A 20,196-nucleotide genomic window follows, 5' to 3' on the forward strand; every position below is an offset into this window, starting at 1 on the left:
CCCGCCTGCAGTAGACGGAATGTGGCAATGGAACGCTGGCTGCGCGTGTCATAATAGGCTCTGAGCCTTTATATACCTGCGCACAGCAGCAGCCACCTTCAGTCTGCTGCTGGACAGCCAGCAGCAGCAGCAGCAGGAGAGGTAATTAATCAGCAACCCTCCTGCTAAGGGTAGACAGCTGCTCGTTCCACCCCCCCCCCCCCCCGCCTTAATTGGTTCTCCTCCCTTCCAACGGTGTTGAGGCGGGTGGGAACAGCCGGGGGTTGAGGGTACTGTGCTAAAAGAGGTGGAGTTATGCAGATCTAAAACGCGTGGATTGCAGCAGCAGCAAGCCGAAAAGTGCAGGCATGTGAGGGATCTAGAGGTTGACAGCATGTCTTCTTAACGGGAGTCCAGGTGGCCATCTCCACAAATGGACTTTTCAGAATCCTTGGGTGGCACCGTAGTCGGAAACCAATTCTGGTTATCGCTTCTCGGCCTTTTGGCTAAGATCAAGTGTAGTATCTGTTCTTATCAGTTTAATATCTGATACGTCCCCTATCTGGGGACCATATATTAAATGGATTTTTAGAACAGGGAGATGGAAAAAGAGCTTGCTCTGTCCACTCCACGCATTGACCTGGTATTGCAGTATCTCCAGGACCGGTGCACCCCTTCTTTAATGCAGTTTCTAAAATCAGAAAGAATTGAATTCAATGCTTTTTGTTCATTTTGCTTGTTTGTCGGATTTTGGGATGAACTCTTTGGCTTTGCTTTTCTTCTCCTCATTGGATTTTTCATGTTAAAAGTTGCAGAAGCCAGATGACAAGCTCATTTTGGTTCAACTTCAGCAACTGTGCATTGCATTGCCATGTAATGTAATGTAATGCAATGCTATCTATCTAGCTCTCCCTCTATACTTCCTTTTGGATAAACAGACATATTAGGCAAGCATTTTGGAGCTTTCACCTAAATAACTACAGGTGGTGAGATAAGCTGCACAATATAATTGACCTTTCAGTATATTGTTGCACACACACCATCTATTTAGCAAATGCCCTTGTTATCAACAGCAGCCTTTTAAACTCACCTGAGCTAACAGGTATGTGAGCTGGTTACTCTGCTGCGCTTAAAATTTCTTTTTTGGTTTGCTACAATGCCTTTTCTGAAACGTTGTCTCCCTCTGCTGGAACACTGACTTCTTTCATTTAATGCCTGCAGACTATAAAAGAGAAACCAACCCAAAAAGTTTGGTTGATTAGTCTGTGGCATTCTTTTAAACTGTTGCTTATGGCGGTCTCTGTGAGCTTCTCAGTGACATTCAGCCATCCAGGTATCCCGCCTGCAGTAGACGGAATGTGGCAATGGAACGCTGGCTGCGCGTGTCATAATAGGCTCTGAGCCTTTATATACCTGCGCACAGCAGCAGCCACCTTCAGTCTGCTGCTGGACAGCCAGCAGCAGCAGCAGCAGGAGAGGTAATTAATCAGCAACCCTCCTGCTAAGGGTAGACAGCTGCTCGTTCCACCCCCCCCCCCGCCTTAATTGGTTCTCCTCCCTTCCAACGGTGTTGAGGCGGGTGGGAACAGCCGGGGGTTGAGGGTACTGTGCTAAAAGAGGTGGAGTTATGCAGATCTAAAACGCGTGGATTGCAGCAGCAGCAAGCCGAAAAGTGCAGGCATGTGAGGGATCTAGAGGTTGACAGCATGTCTTCTTAACGGGAGTCCAGGTGGCCATCTCCACAAATGGACTTTTCAGAATCCTTGGGTGGCACCGTAGTCGGAAACCAATTCTGGTTATCGCTTCTCGGCCTTTTGGCTAAGATCAAGTGTAGTATCTGTTCTTATCAGTTTAATATATGATACGTCCCCTATCTGGGGACCATATATTAAATGGATTTTTAGAACAGGGAGATGGAAAAAGAGCTTGCTCTGTCCACTCCACGCATTGACCTGGTATTGCAGTATCTCCAGGACCGGTGCACCCCTTCTTTAATGCAGTTTCTAAAATCAGAAAGAATTGAATTCAATGCTTTTTGTTCATTTTGCTTGTTTGTCGGATTTTGGGATGGACTCTTTGGCTTTGCTTTTCTTCTCCTCATTGGATTTTTCATGTTAAAAGTTGCAGAAGGCAGATGACAAGCTCATTTTGGTTCAACTTCAGCAACTGTGCATTGCATTGCCATGTAATGTAATGTAATGCAATGCTATCTATCTAGCTCTCCCTCTATACTTCCTTTTGGATAAACAGACATATTAGGCAAGCATTTTGGAGCTTTCACCTAAATAACTACAGGTGGTGAGATAAGCTGCACAATATAATTGACCTTTCAGTATATTGTTGCACACACACCATCTATTTAGCAAATGCCCTTGTTATCAACAGCAGCCTTTTAAACTCACCTGAGCTAACAGATATGTGAGCTGGTTACTCTGCTGCGCTTAAAATTTCTTTTTTGGTTTGCTACAATGCCTTTTCTGAAACGTTGTCTCCCTCTGCTGGAACACTGACTTCTTTCATTTAATGCCTGCAGACTATAAAAGAGAAACCAACCCAAAAAGTTTGGTTGATTAGTCTGTGGCATTCTTTTAAACTGTTGCTTATGGCGGTCTCTGTGAGCTTCTCAGTGACATTCAGCCATCCAGGTATCCCGCCTGCAGTAGACGGAATGTGGCAATGGAACGCTGGCTGCGCGTGTCATAATAGGCTCTGAGCCTTTATATACCTGCGCACAGCAGCAGCCACCTTCAGTCTGCTGCTGGACAGCCAGCAGCAGCAGCAGCAGGAGAGGTAATTAATCAGCAACCCTCCTGCTAAGGGTAGACAGCTGCTCGTTCCACCCCCCCCCCCGCCTTAATTGGTTCTCCTCCCTTCCAACGGTGTTGAGGCGGGTGGGAACAGCCGGGGGTTGAGGGTACTGTGCTAAAAGAGGTGGAGTTATGCAGATCTAAAACGCGTGGATTGCAGCAGCAGCAAGCCGAAAAGTGCAGGCATGTGAGGGATCTAGAGGTTGACAGCATGTCTTCTTAACGGGAGTCCAGGTGGCCATCTCCACAAATGGACTTTTCAGAATCCTTGGGTGGCACCGTAGTCGGAAACCAATTCTGGTTATCGCTTCTCGGCCTTTTGGCTAAGATCAAGTGTAGTATCTGTTCTTATCAGTTTAATATCTGATACGTCCCCTATCTGGGGACCATATATTAAATGGATTTTTAGAACAGGGAGATGGAAAAAGAGCTTGCTCTGTCCACTCCACGCATTGACCTGGTATTGCAGTATCTCCAGGACCGGTGCACCCCTTCTTTAATGCAGTTTCTAAAATCAGAAAGAATTGAATTCAATGCTTTTTGTTCATTTTGCTTGTTTGTCGGATTTTGGGATGGACTCTTTGGCTTTGCTTTTCTTCTCCTCATTGGATTTTTCATGTTAAAAGTTGCAGAAGCCAGATGACAAGCTCATTTTGGTTCAACTTCAGCAACTGTGCATTGCATTGCCATGTAATGTAATGTAATGCAATGCTATCTATCTAGCTCTCCCTCTATACTTCCCTTTGGATAAACAGACATATTAGGCAAGCATTTTGGAGCTTTCACCTAAATAACTACAGGTGGTGAGATAAGCTGCACAATATAATTGACCTTTCAGTATATTGTTGCACACACACCATCTATTTAGCAAATGCCCTTGTTATCAACAGCAGCCTTTTAAACTCACCTGAGCTAACAGGTATGTGAGCTGGTTACTCTGCTGCGCTTAAAATTTCTTTTTTGGTTTGCTACAATGCCTTTTCTGAAACGTTGTCTCCCTCTGCTGGAACACTGACTTCTTTCATTTAATGCCTGCAGACTATAAAAGAGAAACCAACCCAAAAAGTTTGGTTGATTAGTCTGTGGCATTCTTTTAAACTGTTGCTTATGGCGGTCTCTGTGAGCTTCTCAGTGACATTCAGCCATCCAGGTATCCCGCCTGCAGTAGACGGAATGTGGCAATGGAACGCTGGCTGCGCGTGTCATAATAGGCTCTGAGCCTTTATATACCTGCGCACAGCAGCAGCCACCTTCAGTCTGCTGCTGGACAGCCAGCAGCAGCAGCAGCAGGAGAGGTAATTAATCAGCAACCCTCCTGCTAAGGGTAGACAGCTGCTCGTTCCACCCCACCCCCCCGCCTTAATTGGTTCTCCTCCCTTCCAACGGTGTTGAGGCGGGTGGGAACAGCCGGGGGTTGAGGGTACTGTGCTAAAAGAGGTGGAGTTATGCAGATCTAAAACGCGTGGATTGCAGCAGCAGCAAGCCGAAAAGTGCAGGCATGTGAGGGATCTAGAGGTTGACAGCATGTCTTCTTAACGGGAGTCCAGGTGGCCATCTCCACAAATGGACTTTTCAGAATCCTTGGGTGGCACCGTAGTCGGAAACCAATTCTGGTTATCGCTTCTCGGCCTTTTGGCTAAGATCAAGTGTAGTATCTGTTCTTATCAGTTTAATATATGATACGTCCCCTATCTGGGGACCATATATTAAATGGATTTTTAGAACAGGGAGATGGAAAAAGAGCTTGCTCTGTCCACTCCACGCATTGACCTGGTATTGCAGTATCTCCAGGACCAGTGCACCCCTTCTTTAATGCAGTTTCTAAAATCAGAAAGAATTGAATTCAATGCTTTTTGTTCATTTTGCTTGTTTGTCGGATTTTGGGATGGACTCTTTGGCTTTGCTTTTCTTCTCCTCATTGGATTTTTCATGTTAAAAGTTGCAGAAGCCAGATGACAAGCTCATTTTGGTTCAACTTCAGCAACTGTGCATTGCATTGCCATGTAATGTAATGTAATGCAATGCTATCTATCTAGCTCTCCCTCTATACTTCCTTTTGGATAAACAGACATATTAGGCAAGCATTTTGGAGCTTTCACCTAAATAACTACAGGTGGTGAGATAAGCTGCACAATATAATTGACCTTTCAGTATATTGTTGCACACACACCATCTATTTAGCAAATGCCCTTGTTATCAACAGCAGCCTTTTAAACTCACCTGAGCTAACAGGTATGTGAGCTGGTTACTCTGCTGCGCTTAAAATTTCTTTTTTGGTTTGCTACAATGCCTTTTCTGAAACGTTGTCTCCCTCTGCTGGAACACTGACTTCTTTCATTTAATGCCTGCAGACTATAAAAGAGAAACCAACCCAAAAAGTTTGGTTGATTAGTCTGTGGCATTCTTTTAAACTGTTGCTTATGGCGGTCTCTGTGAGCTTCTCAGTGACATTCAGCCATCCAGGTATCCCGCCTGCAGTAGACGGAATGTGGCAATGGAACGCTGGCTGCGCATGTCATAATAGGCTCTGAGCCTTTATATACCTGCGCACAGCAGCAGCCACCTTCAGTCTGCTGCTGGACAGCCAGCAGCAGCAGCAGCAGGAGAGGTAATTAATCAGCAACCCTCCTGCTAAGGGTAGACAGCTGCTCGTTCCACCCCCCCCCCCGCCTTAATTGGTTCTCCTCCCTTCCAACGGTGTTGAGGCGGGTGGGAACAGCCGGGGGTTGAGGGTACTGTGCTAAAAGAGGTGGAGTTATGCAGATCTAAAACGCGTGGATTGCAGCAGCAGCAAGCCGAAAAGTGCAGGCATGTGAGGGATCTAGAGGTTGACAGCATGTCTTCTTAACGGGAGTCCAGGTGGCCATCTCCACAAATGGACTTTTCAGAATCCTTGGGTGGCACCGTAGTCGGAAACCAATTCTGGTTATCGCTTCTCGGCCTTTTGGCTAAGATCAAGTGTAGTATCTGTTCTTATCAGTTTAATATCTGATACGTCCCCTATCTGGGGACCATATATTAAATGGATTTTTAGAACAGGGAGATGGAAAAAGAGCTTGCTCTGTCCACTCCACGCATTGACCTGGTATTGCAGTATCTCCAGGACCGGTGCACCCCTTCTTTAATGCAGTTTCTAAAATCAGAAAGAATTGAATTCAATGCTTTTTGTTCATTTTGCTTGTTTGTCGGATTTTGGGATGGACTCTTTGGCTTTGCTTTTCTTCTCCTCATTGGATTTTTCATGTTAAAAGTTGCAGAAGCCAGATGACAAGCTCATTTTGGTTCAACTTCAGCAACTGTGCATTGCATTGCCATGTAATGTAATGTAATGCAATGCTATCTATCTAGCTCTCCCTCTATACTTCCTTTTGGATAAACAGACATATTAGGCAAGCATTTTGGAGCTTTCACCTAAATAACTACAGGTGGTGAGATAAGCTGCACAATATAATTGACCTTTCAGTATATTGTTGCACACACACCATCTATTTAGCAAATGCCCTTGTTATCAACAGCAGCCTTTTAAACTCACCTGAGCTAACAGGTATGTGAGCTGGTTACTCTGCTGCGCTTAAAATTTCTTTTTTGGTTTGCTACAATGCCTTTTCTGAAACGTTGTCTCCCTCTGCTGGAACACTGACTTCTTTCATTTAATGCCTGCAGACTATAAAAGAGAAACCAACCCAAAAAGTTTGGTTGATTAGTCTGTGGCATTCCTTTAAACTGTTGCTTATGGCGGTCTCTGTGAGCTTCTCAGTGACATTCAGCCATCCAGGTATCCCGCCTGCAGTAGACGGAATGTGGCAATGGAACGCTGGCTGCGCGTGTCATAATAGGCTCTGAGCCTTTATATACCTGCGCACAGCAGCAGCCACCTTCAGTCTGCTGCTGGACAGCCAGCAGCAGCAGCAGCAGGAGAGGTAATTAATCAGCAACCCTCCTGCTAAGGGTAGACAGCTGCTCGTTCCACCCCCCCCCCCGCCTTAATTGGTTCTCCTCCCTTCCAACGGTGTTGAGGCGGGTGGGAACAGCCGGGGGTTGAGGGTACTGTGCTAAAAGAGGTGGAGTTATGCAGATCTAAAACGCGTGGATTGCAGCAGCAGCAAGCCGAAAAGTGCAGGCATGTGAGGGATCTAGAGGTTGACAGCATGTCTTCTTAACGGGAGTCCAGGTGGCCATCTCCACAAATGGACTTTTCAGAATCCTTGGGTGGCACCGTAGTCGGAAACCAATTCTGGTTATCGCTTCTCGGCCTTTTGGCTAAGATCAAGTGTAGTATCTGTTCTTATCAGTTTAATATCTGATACGTCCAATATCTGGGGACCATATATTAAATGGATTTTTAGAACAGGGAGATGGAAAAAGAGCTTGCTCTGTCCACTCCACGCATTGACCTGGTATTGCAGTATCTCCAGGACCGGTGCACCCCTTCTTTAATGCAGTTTCTAAAATCAGAAAGAATTGAATTCAATGCTTTTTGTTCATTTTGCTTGTTTGTCGGATTTTGGGATGGACTCTTTGGCTTTGCTTTTCTTCTCCTCATTGGATTTTTCATGTTAAAAGTTGCAGAAGCCAGATGACAAGCTCATTTTGGTTCAACTTCAGCAACTGTGCATTGCATTGCCATGTAATGTAATGTAATGCAATGCTATCTATCTAGCTCTCCCTCTATACTTCCTTTTGGATAAACAGACATATTAGGCAAGCATTTTGGAGCTTTCACCTAAATAACTACAGGTGGTGAGATAAGCTGCACAATATAATTGACCTTTCAGTATATTGTTGCACACACACCATCTATTTAGCAAATGCCCTTGTTATCAACAGCAGCCTTTTAAACTCACCTGAGCTAACAGGTATGTGAGCTGGTTACTCTGCTGCGCATAAAATTTCTTTTTTGGTTTGCTACAATGCCTTTTCTGAAACGTTGTCTCCCTCTGCTGGAACACTGACTTCTTTCATTTAATGCCTGCAGACTATAAAAGAGAAACCAACCCAAAAAGTTTGGTTGATTAGTCTGTGGCATTCTTTTAAACTGTTGCTTATGGCGGTCTCTGTGTGCTTCTCAGTGACATTCAGCCATCCAGGTATCCCGCCTGCAGTAGACGGAATGTGGCAATGGAACGCTGGCTGCGCGTGTCATAATAGGCTCTGAGCCTTTATATACCTGCGCACAGCAGCAGCCACCTTCAGTCTGCTGCTGGACAGCCAGCAGCAGCAGCAGCAGGAGAGGTAATTAATCAGCAACCCTCCTGCTAAGGGTAGACAGCTGCTCGTTCCACCCCCCCCGCCTTAATTGGTTCTCCTCCCTTCCAACGGTGTTGAGGCGGGTGGGAACAGCCGGGGGTTGAGGGTACTGTGCTAAAAGAGGTGGAGTTATGCAGATCTAAAACGCGTGGATTGCAGCAGCAGCAAGCCGAAAAGTGCAGGCATGTGAGGGATCTAGAGGTTGACAGCATGTCTTCTTAACGGGAGTCCAGGTGGCCATCTCCACAAATGGACTTTTCAGAATCCTTGGGTGGCACCGTAGTCGGAAACCAATTCTGGTTATCGCTTCTCGGCCTTTTGGCTAAGATCAAGTGTAGTATCTTTCGAAAAGGCGGTTTTGGATGTTGGCCGCCCTAGTAGATTGATACATTATGCACACTGGGGTTTAGGCGCTTGTTAGTACGCCAGGTGGCTAATATAGTCATCTGGTGGAAAGCATGGCCCCCCAGGATCGACGCCATTGGGCCGGGGAAGATCGAAAGCCCGAAGTGTGAAGTGCCCCAGGAGTGGTGACCCTGGGGTGCCTTAACTCACTGGGATTGGGAACCCCACTTGAGTTTATGGCACATTTGCACAAGCACTTCAAATTTTCTTTCTTCGCACACACCCTTATTCCGGGCCTTCTGGCCTTAGGATGGGGAATTTTTCAATTCCCGGTCGAAGGTCCGGGCAGTATTATACTGTGAAACCTTCACTATTTATTTAATTTCTTTGTCACTGTGTGTCCACTTATTCACGTGTGTCACGTCCAACTAGGATTTTGTCGGGATGCGGTTCCCTTACGGGTTCCTCTCTTGGCAGGTCTAGGGGGGGAGTGTGTGGCCATCAGGTTCCGCTCCCCCCTGAACCCCCCTGGCTCTCCTCTTTTGGGAGGAGAGCGTTGTTGGCTCCCCTCTTCCGGGAGGGGAGCACAGTCTTTGGCTCCCAGTGCCTTGCTCGGGTGAGAACTCGGGCAGGTGCTGGGGGTAAGATTGGGTCGACTCTGGCTTCGGCTGGAGGTGGCTTTTTGTCCCTGTTCCTCGCTGTGGCCTTTTGGCTCGGAGGGACGGGGAATGGTTTGGGGGACCCTTCTCCTTTTGCAGAGGGTTTCAAGAAGACCAGCATCCTCGTGCACTTTTTTTGTGGCACTTGTCACTTTTTTAAGCGCACTCGGGTTTTGTACACGAATTCGGGCTTTCGAAAAAAAAAAAATCTGTTCTTATCAGTTTAATATCTGATACGTCCCCTATCTGGGGACCATATATTAAATGGATTTTTAGAACAGGGAGATGGAAAAAGAGCTTGCTCTGTCCACTCCACGCATTGACCTGGTATTGCAGTATCTCCAGGACCGGTGCACCCCTTCTTTAATGCAGTTTCTAAAATCAGAAAGAATTGAATTCAATGCTTTTTGTTCATTTTGCTTGTTTGTCGGATTTTGGGATGGACTCTTTGGCTTTGCTTTTCTTCTCCTCATTGGATTTTTCATGTTAAAAGTTGCAGAAGCCAGATGACAAGCTCATTTTGGTTCAACTTCAGCAACTGTGCATTGCATTGCCATATACATACAGTTTCCAACCGGTGCATAATCACAGAAGTATAGGAGTAGAACAATTGACACCTATGGAAAATGATAAGGGAAAATCGCCCAACATGGAGATCAAATCAAAGAAAACAAGCGATCAAAGAGACCCAAAAGTAAATTGGTAAGTATAAAAATTAACTTTTATTAAATATTTCATAAGATAAAAGATATCAGACAAAAAGTGGTGCAAAGCACATACAATGTAAAAAATCCATCATACTGGAGGACTAGCTAGGTTCATAGTGTAAAAGTATAGCACTGTGGCCCATAAAGTTATCATCACAATCTCAAATGGTCACAGGTAGAGTCTCAAGAGAAGCTATATTGTGAGTATAATGTATTACCTAATGAATTTACCTCCAGCTTCAACCACCAAGACAAAGAGATGGAGAAAGAATGTATAAAATATATATATATATATACCTGGACTCAGAATAGGGACCATATGAAACTTGACATGTGAACCACGCGTCCACCCCAACGCGCGTTTCGGCGCTTCCTTCTTCAGGGGGCATGTATCCCCTCCGGCGGTGTGTCATTTTAAATGATAGCCAGCCAATCCGGGATAAGACAAGGACCTATGATGACGCGTGCAGCGTCACGACCGCCGGGCCTATCCCCGACGCCGGCGTCATGCAAAAGGAGGTGCAGAGATCACGTGGGCCCACATGATCCCGCAGGTCCTGCATGGAGACGCCGACATCACAGAGACGCCCGGACAGCTCGCAGCGCGCACGCGCACAGGTCCGGTCTGCTACATAAGGGGACAAGATGTTTAACTGGACTAGTATATCAACATAGGCAATCATGGCTCTGTCTAAGGCTCAAAGTGTGTATATCATACAACACAATAATTCTTGGGTAACACTGCCATAGTAATATTGTGCGATTCGAAGTGATCAATGCAATCAAGGATGCAGATATAACAATAAGGCAAGCATATACAGTTAACATGGTACATAGAAGATACATAAAAGTGAATCAGGCTCGTAATTAGTCACCATTGACCTCTCAAATATATATAACATTAAAAATATATACCATGACAACTGTATTACTAAATCAAAGAAATAATAATAATAAAAAATGATCATCTCCGAATCACACAACAAGCATGCGATCCCAATAAGGAATGCAAACTGTATGGTCGCATGATTAACACACGGGAACTGCACAAACAGAACCATGGTGACAGATTGACGTCCTGAAAAGCGAATGATAACATCCCACAATTAGTGCATAATATGCACAAAATGTAATACTAATAAATCACAATGAATGATGATATTGTAGCCAACAACTCGGTCCTGCATCCAATAATATGTCATATCCAAGGGAGTGTTTCTTATTGATGAATGAAAGCGGCCACCACCCGAAGGGATAAAAGACGGACCAGATGGAATTATACTGTGAAAAATAAAATCAAGAATTAAAAAATTAAAAACAATACTATCGTATGTTGCAGGTGGAGAAAAATCAAAGAAACGGGACAAAACTAAGATTTTCATTTAATCCATTGGGGCATACCGTCCCCAACCTCCAAATCCATTTGGACTCAAGTTGAGCTAAGCGCTGGCCAAGTTTACCCCCCCGAATACCATATTTAAGTAAGTCAATACCCCTAACCTTTAACAGTGAGCTATCACAATCATGACAGAGTTTGAAGTGACGTGGTATTGTCCTGAGGGTGGAGGTGTCCATGCAGTCGATGGCTGCCGAGATGCCCAATACATGTTCCCTCACTCTGACCTTCAGTTGGCTTGTAGTTAGGCCAACATAGATTAGTCCACAAGGACAAGTCGCATAATAAATAACATAGCGTGAGGTACATGTAATACGGCTCCTGATGTCAAAAATCCTAGTACCAGCCGAATTTGTAAAATTGGTACTTTTTACCATATTAGGGCAGGCTACACATCGACCGCAAGGAAAACTTCCACACTCAGGACCGGAGGCATCAAAGATTGTTGTAGTTCTCAATTCAGTCTGATAATGACTGTGAACTAATCTGTCACGCAAATTTTGGGACCGACGTATAGTGATAGAGGGACGATTTGGAAGGATTTTAGACAGTATGGGATCTACCAATAAAATTGGCCAAGCCTTAGTCAAACAGTCTCTCATACGTCCAAATTGGCTGTGATAGTTAGTTATGAACCTTACTCTGTCATCAACTTTTGGGCATTTCTGCTTATATAGTAGCTCATGTCGGTTGGAATATTTAGCACGATGATAAGCTTTTTTTATCATACGCCTACTGTAACCTCTCTCATAAAACCTTTCCTTCAGATCCTCAGACTTCTCAACAAAATCTCTATCATTGGAGCAGAGTCTACGTAGGCGCAGAAATTGGCCTGTCGGTACGGATTGAATCATATAGGGAGGATGAGAGGATTTGGCGTGAAGTAACATATTTGTAGAAGTTTCCTTCCTATAGATACTAGTCTGCAGAGTATTATCACGATCCCTAGTCAGGGTCACATCCAGAAAATTTACTGTATCCCTATCCCACGTAAATGTAATCCGAATATTCATCGCATTTTTGTTGAGGGAATCTATAAATAGAAGTAGATCCTCTACTGGTCCCTGCCAGATCAGCAGAATGTCATCAATGTACCGCGTCCAAAATGGGACACAGTCCATTGACGACTGCCGATCCGGCAGGGTGAGGTCCCTCTCCCACAGCCCCAGGAAGAGGTTAGCATAGGCTGGCGCAAAAGCTGCACCCATAGCAGTACCCTGGAGCTGTAGGTAGAAGGACCCTTTGAACGTAAAAAAGCTGTGGGTAAGGGCAAACTCTAAGAGTTCCATCACCAACTTAATCATATCACTAGAAAGGTTTGACATATGGAGAAAGAAAGCACAGGCCCTAAGGCCATCTGGATGTTTAATGCTTGTATAGAGAGACTCCACATCCCCCGTCACTAGGATCATTTCTGAGTTCAAGCTCAACCCATCAATTCTTCTCAATAAGTCCCCAGTGTCCAATAGGAATGAAGGTAAGCTCTCTACCAATGGCTGCAGTTTACTATCTATCCAACGGCTAACCTTCTCCAAATAATTACCTGCCCCTGAGATGATGGGGCGGCCAGGAGGTACAGACAAGTTTTTGTGCACTTTCGGCAACATATAGAATGTGGACACCATCGGTTCAGTAACAAGTAATGCCGAAGCCAGCTCCTTGGTGATGACGCCATTGTCTGCGGCCCGATTAATAATCTGAGATAGTTGTAAAGAAAAGGAAGCCAGAGGATTGAATGTTAACCGTTTATAGCAAGTTTTATTATTTAGCTGACCAAAGGCCTCCTTCTCATACATCTCCTTGGGCCACAGTACAATGTTGCCACCCTTGTCAGCCGGCTTCAGCAATACATCGGGGAGATTTTGTAAAAATCGTAGACGTACACGCTCATTTCTGGTAAGATTGTCATTTTGTATATGACATGGAATACGTTCAAACTCCCTTGTTACGACTTGAACAAATAAATCAATATTAGCACAAGTGGACAGTGGGGGAAATTTTTTTGATTTAGTCCTAATTGACGGAGGAATCTTACCTCCTTCTTCACTATTGTGTTCACTGGCAAGTTCCTCCAAAGTTCGTAGTGCTAGTTGCTCTTCTTCTGTTGGAAATAAATTGAATAATTTATCATTAAAATAAAATTTTTTGAGCAACAGAGACCTAGCGAATAGGTGGAGGTCTTTAATGCCAGTGAACACATCAAAATTACTTTTTGGTGAAAAGGACAAACCCTTATATAGTAATTTCAAATCAATATCAGTCAATTCATAACTACTTAGGTTAATTACCTTATTCTGCCCACCGTCCACTTGTCTATACTGTCTACGTCTATAGGGGTGAAAGTTGGTATTGCGTGTCCTTTTCAGGCTGAGTCCCGATCTTGTGGTAATTGATGAGGACGACATGCCTGAAGATTCACTGAGAGATGACAGTGATGTAATGGAAGTGGAACGTTGTGCAGATGAAGATGGCATAGTAGTCTTCCTCCAATTATATACCATATTGGAGGCAAAATCGCGTTGATCTCTTGACATTTTCGAAGTCTGAATGTCATGAATTTTCTTGACACATATATCAAGATTTTTTTCTATTTTTGCATTAAATTCCAAAAGTTTATCGGATGGGCAGGTAGTTTTGAGCTTGTTTTGTGCTTCATCAATACATACGTCAAGAGCCAAAATAGTTTTAGTATTATTTTCGATCAATAACTGCATGAGTCCTAAAGAGCAGGTGTTACATAGATTCTCCCAATTAGAGATGAAGTCCTTATCATCTACTATAAAAGTGGGGATCACCCGTACTCTTAGCCCTCTCGGAATTAATTTGCCGGTGATGTACCTCTGAAGAAAAGCCCTATTCCACCACAACTTAGTCCGCTTTATAAGTAAGTCCTGTATGGACTGGACTTGATTGTCCCAATCTTGATCATTCTCCACCTGCTGCCCAGCACCACCCATGCCAAACACCTGATCCATTTGGCAGAGCCAGGACTGTTCCTTGGCTCTAAAATCCATCACTGTTGAAAATAAGATAACCGTGCAAAACACGGAAAGAGTAAATATACATACAGTTTCCAACCGGTGCATAATCACAGAAGTATAGGAGTAGAACAATTGACACCTATGGAAAATGATAAGGGAAAATCGCCCAACATGGAGATCAAATCAAAGAAAACAAGCGATCAAAGAGACCCAAAAGTAAATTGGTAAGTATAAAAATTAACTTTTATTAAATATTTCATAAGATAAAAGATATCAGACAAAAAGTGGTGCAAAGCACATACAATGTAAAAAATCCATCATACTGGAGGACTAGCTAGGTTCATAGTGTAAAAGTATAGCACTGTGGCCCATAAAGTTATCATCACAATCTCAAATGGTCACAGGTAGAGTCTCAAGAGAAGCTATATTGTGAGTATAATGTATTACCTAATGAATTTACCTCCAGCTTCAACCACCAAGACAAAGAGATGGAGAAAGAATGTATAAAATATATATATATATATACCTGGACTCAGAATAGGGACCATATGAAACTTGACATGTGAACCACGCGTCCACCCCAACGCGCGTTTCGGCGCTGCCTTCTTCAGGGGGCATGTATCCCCTCCGGCGGTGTGTCATTTTAAATGATAGCCAGCCAATCCGGGATAAGACAAGGACCTAAGATGACGCGTGCAGCGTCACGACCGCCGGGCCTATCCCCGACGCCGGCGTCATGCAAAAGGAGGTGCAGAGATCACGTGGGCCCACATGATCCCGCAGGTCCTGCATGGAGACGCCGACATCACAGAGACGCCCGGACAGCTCGCAGCGCGCACGCGCACAGGTCCGGTCTGCTACATAAGGGGACAAGATGTTTAACTGGACTAGTATATCAACATAGGCAATCATGGCTCTGTCTAAGGCTCAAAGTGTGTATATCATACAACACAATAATTCTTGGGTAACACTGCCATAGTAATATTGTGCGATTCGAAGTGATCAATGCAATCAAGGATGCAGATATAACAATAAGGCAAGCATATACAGTTAACATGGTACATAGAAGATACATAAAAGTGAATCAGGCTCGTAATTAGTCACCATTGACCTCTCAAATATATATAACATTAAAAATATATACCATGACAACTGTATTACTAAATCAAAGAAATAATAATAATAAAAAATGATCATCTCCGAATCACACAACAAGCATGCGATCCCAATAAGGAATGCAAACTGTATGGTCGCATGATTAACACACGGGAACTGCACAAACAGAACCATGGTGACAGATTGACGTCCTGAAAAGCGAATGATAACATCCCACAATTAGTGCATAATATGCACAAAATGTAATACTAATAAATCACAATGAATGATGATATTGTAGCCAACAACTCGGTCCTGCATCCAATAATATGTCATATCCAAGGGAGTGTTTCTTATTGATGAATGAAAGCGGCCACCACCCGAAGGGATAAAAGACGGACCAGATGGAATTATACTGTGAAAAATAAAATCAAGAATTAAAAAATTAAAAACAATACTATCGTATGTTGCAGGTGGAGAAAGATCAAAGAAACGGGACAAAACTAAGATTTTCATTTAATCCATTGGGGCATACCGTCCCCAACCTCCAAATCCATTTGGACTCAAGTTGAGCTAAGCGCTGGCCAAGTTTACCCCCCCGAATACCATATTTAAGTAAGTCAATACCCCTAACCTTTAACAGTGAGCTATCACAATCATGACAGAGTTTGAAGTGACGTGGTATTGTCCTGAGGGTGGAGGTGTCCATGCAGTCGATGGCTGCCGAGATGCCCAATACATGTTCCCTCACTCTGACCTTCAGTTGGCGTGTAGTTAGGCCAACATAGATTAGTCCACAAGGACAAGTCGCATAATAAATAACATAGCGTGAGGTACATGTAATACGGCTCCTGATGTCAAAAATCCTAGTACCAGCCGAATTTGTAAAATTGGTACTTTTTACCATATTAGGGCAGGCTACACATCGACCGCAAGGAAAACTTCCACACTCAGGACCGGAGGCATCAAAGATTGTTGTAGTTCTCAATTCAGTCTGATAATGACTGTGAACTAATCTGTCACGCAAATTTTGGGACCGACGTATAGTGATAGAGGGACGATTTGGAAGGATTTTAGACAGTATGGGATCTACCAATAAAATTGGCCAAGCCTTAGTCAAACAGTCTCTCATACGTCCAAATTGGCTGTGATAGTTAGTTATGAACCTTACTCTGTCATCAACTTTTGGGCATTTCTGCTTATATAGTAGCTCATGTCGGTTGGAATATTTAGCCCGATGATAAGCTTTTTTTATCATACGCCTACTGTACAATATAGCTTCTCTTGAGACTCTACCTGTGACCATTTGAGATTGTGATGATAACTTTATGGGCCACAGTGCTATACTTTTACACTATGAACCTAGCTAGTCCTCCAGTATGATGGATTTTTTACATTGTATGTGCTTTGCACCACTTTTTGTCTGATATCTTTTATCTTATGAAATATTTAATAAAAGTTAATTTTTATACTTACCAATTTACTTTTGGGTCTCTTTGATCGCTTGTTTTCTTTGATTTGATCTCCATGTTGGGCGATTTTCCCTTATCATTTTCCATAGGTGTCAATTGTTCTACTCCTATACTTCTGTGATTATGCACCGGTTGGAAACTGTATGTATATTTACTCTTTCCGTGTTTTGCACGGTTATCTTGTTTTCAACAGTGATGGATTTTAGAGCCAAGGAACAGTCCTGGCTCTGCCAAATGGATCAGGTGTTTGGCATGGGTGGTGCTGGGCAGCAGGTGGAGAATGATCAAGATTGAGACAATCAAGTCCAGTCCATACAGGACTTACTTATAAAGCGGACTAAGTTGTGGTGGAATAGGGCTTTTCTTCAGAGGTACATCACCGGCAAATTAATTCCGAGAGGGCTAAGAGTACGGGTGATCCCCACTTTTATAGTAGATGATAAGGACTTCATCTCTAATTGGGAGAATCTATGTAACACCTGCTCTTTAGGACTCATGCAGTTATTGATCGAAAATAATACTAAAACTATTTTGGCTCTTGACGTATGTATTGATGAAGCACAAAACAAGCTCAAAACTACCTGCCCATCCGATAAACTTTTGGAATTTAATGCAAAAGTAGAAAAAAATCTTGATATATGTGTCAAGAAAATTCATGACATTCAGACTTCGAAAATGTCAAGAGATCAACGCGATTTTGCCTCCAATATGGTATATAATTGGAGGAAGACTACTATGCCATCTTCATCTGCACAACGTTCCACTTCCATTACATCACTGTCATCTCTCAGTGAATCTTCAGGCATGTCGTCCTCATCAATTACCACAAGATCGGGACTCAGCCTGAAAAGGACACGCAATACCAACTTTCACCCCTATAGACGTAGACAGTATAGACAAGTGGACGGTGGGCAGAATAAGGTAATTAACCTAAGTAGTTATGAATTGACTGATATTGATTTGAAATTACTATATAAGGGTTTGTCCTTTTCACCAAAAAGTAATTTTGATGTGTTCACTGGCATTAAAGACCTCCACCTATTCGCTAGGTCTCTGTTGCTCAAAAAATTTTATTTTAATGATAAATTATTCAATTTATTTCCAACAGAAGAAGAGAAACTAGCACTACGAACTTTGGAGGAACTTGCCAGTGAACACAATAGTGAAGAAGGAGGTAAGATTCCTCCGTCAATTAGGACTAAATCAAAAAAATTTCCCCCACTGTCCACTTGTGCTAATATTGATTTATTTGTTCAAGTCGTAACAAGGGAGTTTGAACGTATTCCATGTCATATACAAAATGACAATCTTACCAGAAATGAGCGTGTACGTCTACGATTTTTACAAAATCTCCCCGATGTATTGCTGAAGCCGGCTGACAAGGGTGGCAACATTGTACTGTGGCCCAAGGAGATGTATGAGAAGGAGGCCTTTGGTCAGCTAAATAATAAAACTTGCTATAAACGGTTAACATTCAATCCTCTGGCTTCCTTTTCTTTACAACTATCTCAGATTATTAATCGGGCCGCAGACAATGGCGTCATCACCAAGGAGCTGGCTTCGGCATTACTTGTTACTGAACCGATGGTGTCCACATTCTATATGTTGCCGAAAGTGCACAAAAACTTGTCTGTACCTCCTGGCCGCCCCATCATCTCAGGGGCAGGTAATTATTTGGAGAAGGTTAGCCGTTGGATAGATAGTAAACTGCAGCCATTGGTAGAGAGCTTACCTTCATTCCTATTGGACACTGGGGACTTATTGAGAAGAATTGATGGGTTGAGCTTGAACTCAGAAATGATCCTAGTGACGGGGGATGTGGAGTCTCTCTATACAAGCATTAAACATCCAGATGGCCTTAGGGCCTGTGCTTTCCTTCTCCATATGTCAAACCTTTCTAGTGATATGATTAAGTTGGTGATGGAACTCTTAGAGTTTGCCCTTACCCACAGCTTTTTTACGTTCAAAGGGTCCTTCTACCTACAGCTCCAGGGTACTGCTATGGGTGCAGCTTTTGCGCCAGCCTATGCTAACCTCTTCCTGGGGCTGTGGGAGAGGGACCTCACCCTGCCGGATCGGCAGTCGTCAATGGACTGTGTCCCATTTTGGACGCGGTACATTGATGACATTCTGCTGATCTGGCAGGGACCAGTAGAGGATCTACTTCTATTTATAGATTCCCTCAACAAAAATGCGATGAATATTCGGATTACATTTACGTGGGATAGGGATACAGTAAATTTTCTGGATGTGACCCTGACTAGGGATCGTGATAATACTCTGCAGACTAGTATCTATAGGAAGGAAACTTCTACAAATATGTTACTTCACGCCAAATCCTCTCATCCTCCCTATATGATTCAATCCGTACCGACAGGCCAATTTCTGCGCCTACGTAGACTCTGCTCCAATGATAGAGATTTTGTTGAGAAGTCTGAGGATCTGAAGGAAAGGTTTTATGAGAGAGGTTACAGTAGGCGTATGATAAAAAAAGCTTATCATCGTGCTAAATATTCCAACCGACATGAGCTACTATATAAGCAGAAATGCCCAAAAGTTGATGACAGAGTAAGGTTCATAACTAACTATCACAGCCAATTTGGACGTATGAGAGACTGTTTGACTAAGGCTTGGCCAATTTTATTGGTAGATCCCATACTGTCTAAAATCCTTCCAAATCGTCCCTCTATCACTATACGTCGGTCCCAAAATTTGCGTGACAGATTAGTTCACAGTCATTATCAGACTGAATTGAGAACTACAACAGTCTTTGATGCCTCCGGTCCTGAGTGTGGAAGTTTTCCTTGCGGTCGATGTGTAGCCTGCCCTAATATGGTAAAAAGTACCAATTTTACAAATTCGGCTGGTACTAGGATTTTTGACATCAGGAGCCGTATTACATGTACCTCACGCTATGTTATTTATTATGCGACTTGTCCTTGTGGACTAATCTATGTTGGCCTAACTACACGCCAACTGAAGGTCAGAGTGAGGGAACATGTATTGGGCATCTCGGCAGCCATCGACTGCATGGACACCTCCACCCTCAGGACAATACCACGTCACTTCAAACTCTGTCATGATTGTGATAGCTCACTGTTAAAGGTTAGGGGTATTGACTTACTTAAATATGGTATTCGGGGGGGTAAACTTGGCCAGCGCTTAGCTCAACTTGAGTCCAAATGGATTTGGAGGTTGGGGACGGTATGCCCCAATGGATTAAATGAAAATCTTAGTTTTGTCCCGTTTCTTTGATCTTTCTCCACCTGCAACATACGATAGTATTGTTTTTAATTTTTTAATTCTTGATTTTATTTTTCACAGTATAATTCCATCTGGTCCGTCTTTTATCCCTTCGGGTGGTGGCCGCTTTCATTCATCAATAAGAAACACTCCCTTGGATATGACATATTATTGGATGCAGGACCGAGTTGTTGGCTACAATATCATCATTCATTGTGATTTATTAGTATTACATTTTGTGCATATTATGCACTAATTGTGGGAT

At 43.4% G+C, this 20,196-nt stretch overlaps 7 non-coding genes and 1 pseudogene across 7 annotated transcripts; all 8 read left to right on the forward strand.

Moving 5' to 3' along the window:
* Positions 1-465: 465 nt before the first annotated feature.
* LOC141205204 (U2 spliceosomal RNA) lies at positions 466-656 on the forward strand. The gene has a single exon (XR_012275976.1). It is a non-coding gene; the product is annotated as a U2 spliceosomal RNA (small nuclear RNA).
* A 1,121-nt stretch (positions 657-1,777) lies between these two features.
* LOC141205413 (U2 spliceosomal RNA) lies at positions 1,778-1,968 on the forward strand. Its single transcript, XR_012276179.1, has one exon. It is a non-coding gene; the product is annotated as a U2 spliceosomal RNA (small nuclear RNA).
* A 1,121-nt stretch (positions 1,969-3,089) lies between these two features.
* Positions 3,090-3,280, forward strand: LOC141205205 (U2 spliceosomal RNA). Its single transcript, XR_012275977.1, has one exon. It is a non-coding gene; the product is annotated as a U2 spliceosomal RNA (small nuclear RNA).
* A 1,122-nt stretch (positions 3,281-4,402) lies between these two features.
* LOC141205412 (U2 spliceosomal RNA) lies at positions 4,403-4,593 on the forward strand. Its single transcript, XR_012276178.1, has one exon. It is a non-coding gene; the product is annotated as a U2 spliceosomal RNA (small nuclear RNA).
* Positions 4,594-5,714: 1,121 nt separating this feature from the next.
* Positions 5,715-5,905, forward strand: LOC141205206 (U2 spliceosomal RNA). Its single transcript, XR_012275978.1, has one exon. It is a non-coding gene; the product is annotated as a U2 spliceosomal RNA (small nuclear RNA).
* Positions 5,906-7,026: 1,121 nt separating this feature from the next.
* Positions 7,027-7,217, forward strand: LOC141205421 (U2 spliceosomal RNA). The gene has a single exon (XR_012276187.1). It is a non-coding gene; the product is annotated as a U2 spliceosomal RNA (small nuclear RNA).
* Positions 7,218-8,335: 1,118 nt separating this feature from the next.
* LOC141205008 (U2 spliceosomal RNA) lies at positions 8,336-8,427 on the forward strand (annotated as a pseudogene).
* Positions 8,428-9,216: 789 nt separating this feature from the next.
* On the forward strand, positions 9,217-9,398 carry LOC141205473 (U2 spliceosomal RNA). The gene has a single exon (XR_012276234.1). It is a non-coding gene; the product is annotated as a U2 spliceosomal RNA (small nuclear RNA).
* The last annotated feature ends 10,798 nt before the right edge of the window (positions 9,399-20,196 follow it).

Source organism: Phyllobates terribilis, unplaced genomic scaffold (assembly GCF_046119375.1).
Source record: "Phyllobates terribilis strain yellow unplaced genomic scaffold, ASM4611937v1 Scaffold_138__1_contigs__length_4804227, whole genome shotgun sequence".
NCBI classification, from domain to species: Eukaryota; Metazoa; Chordata; class Amphibia; order Anura; family Dendrobatidae; genus Phyllobates; species Phyllobates terribilis.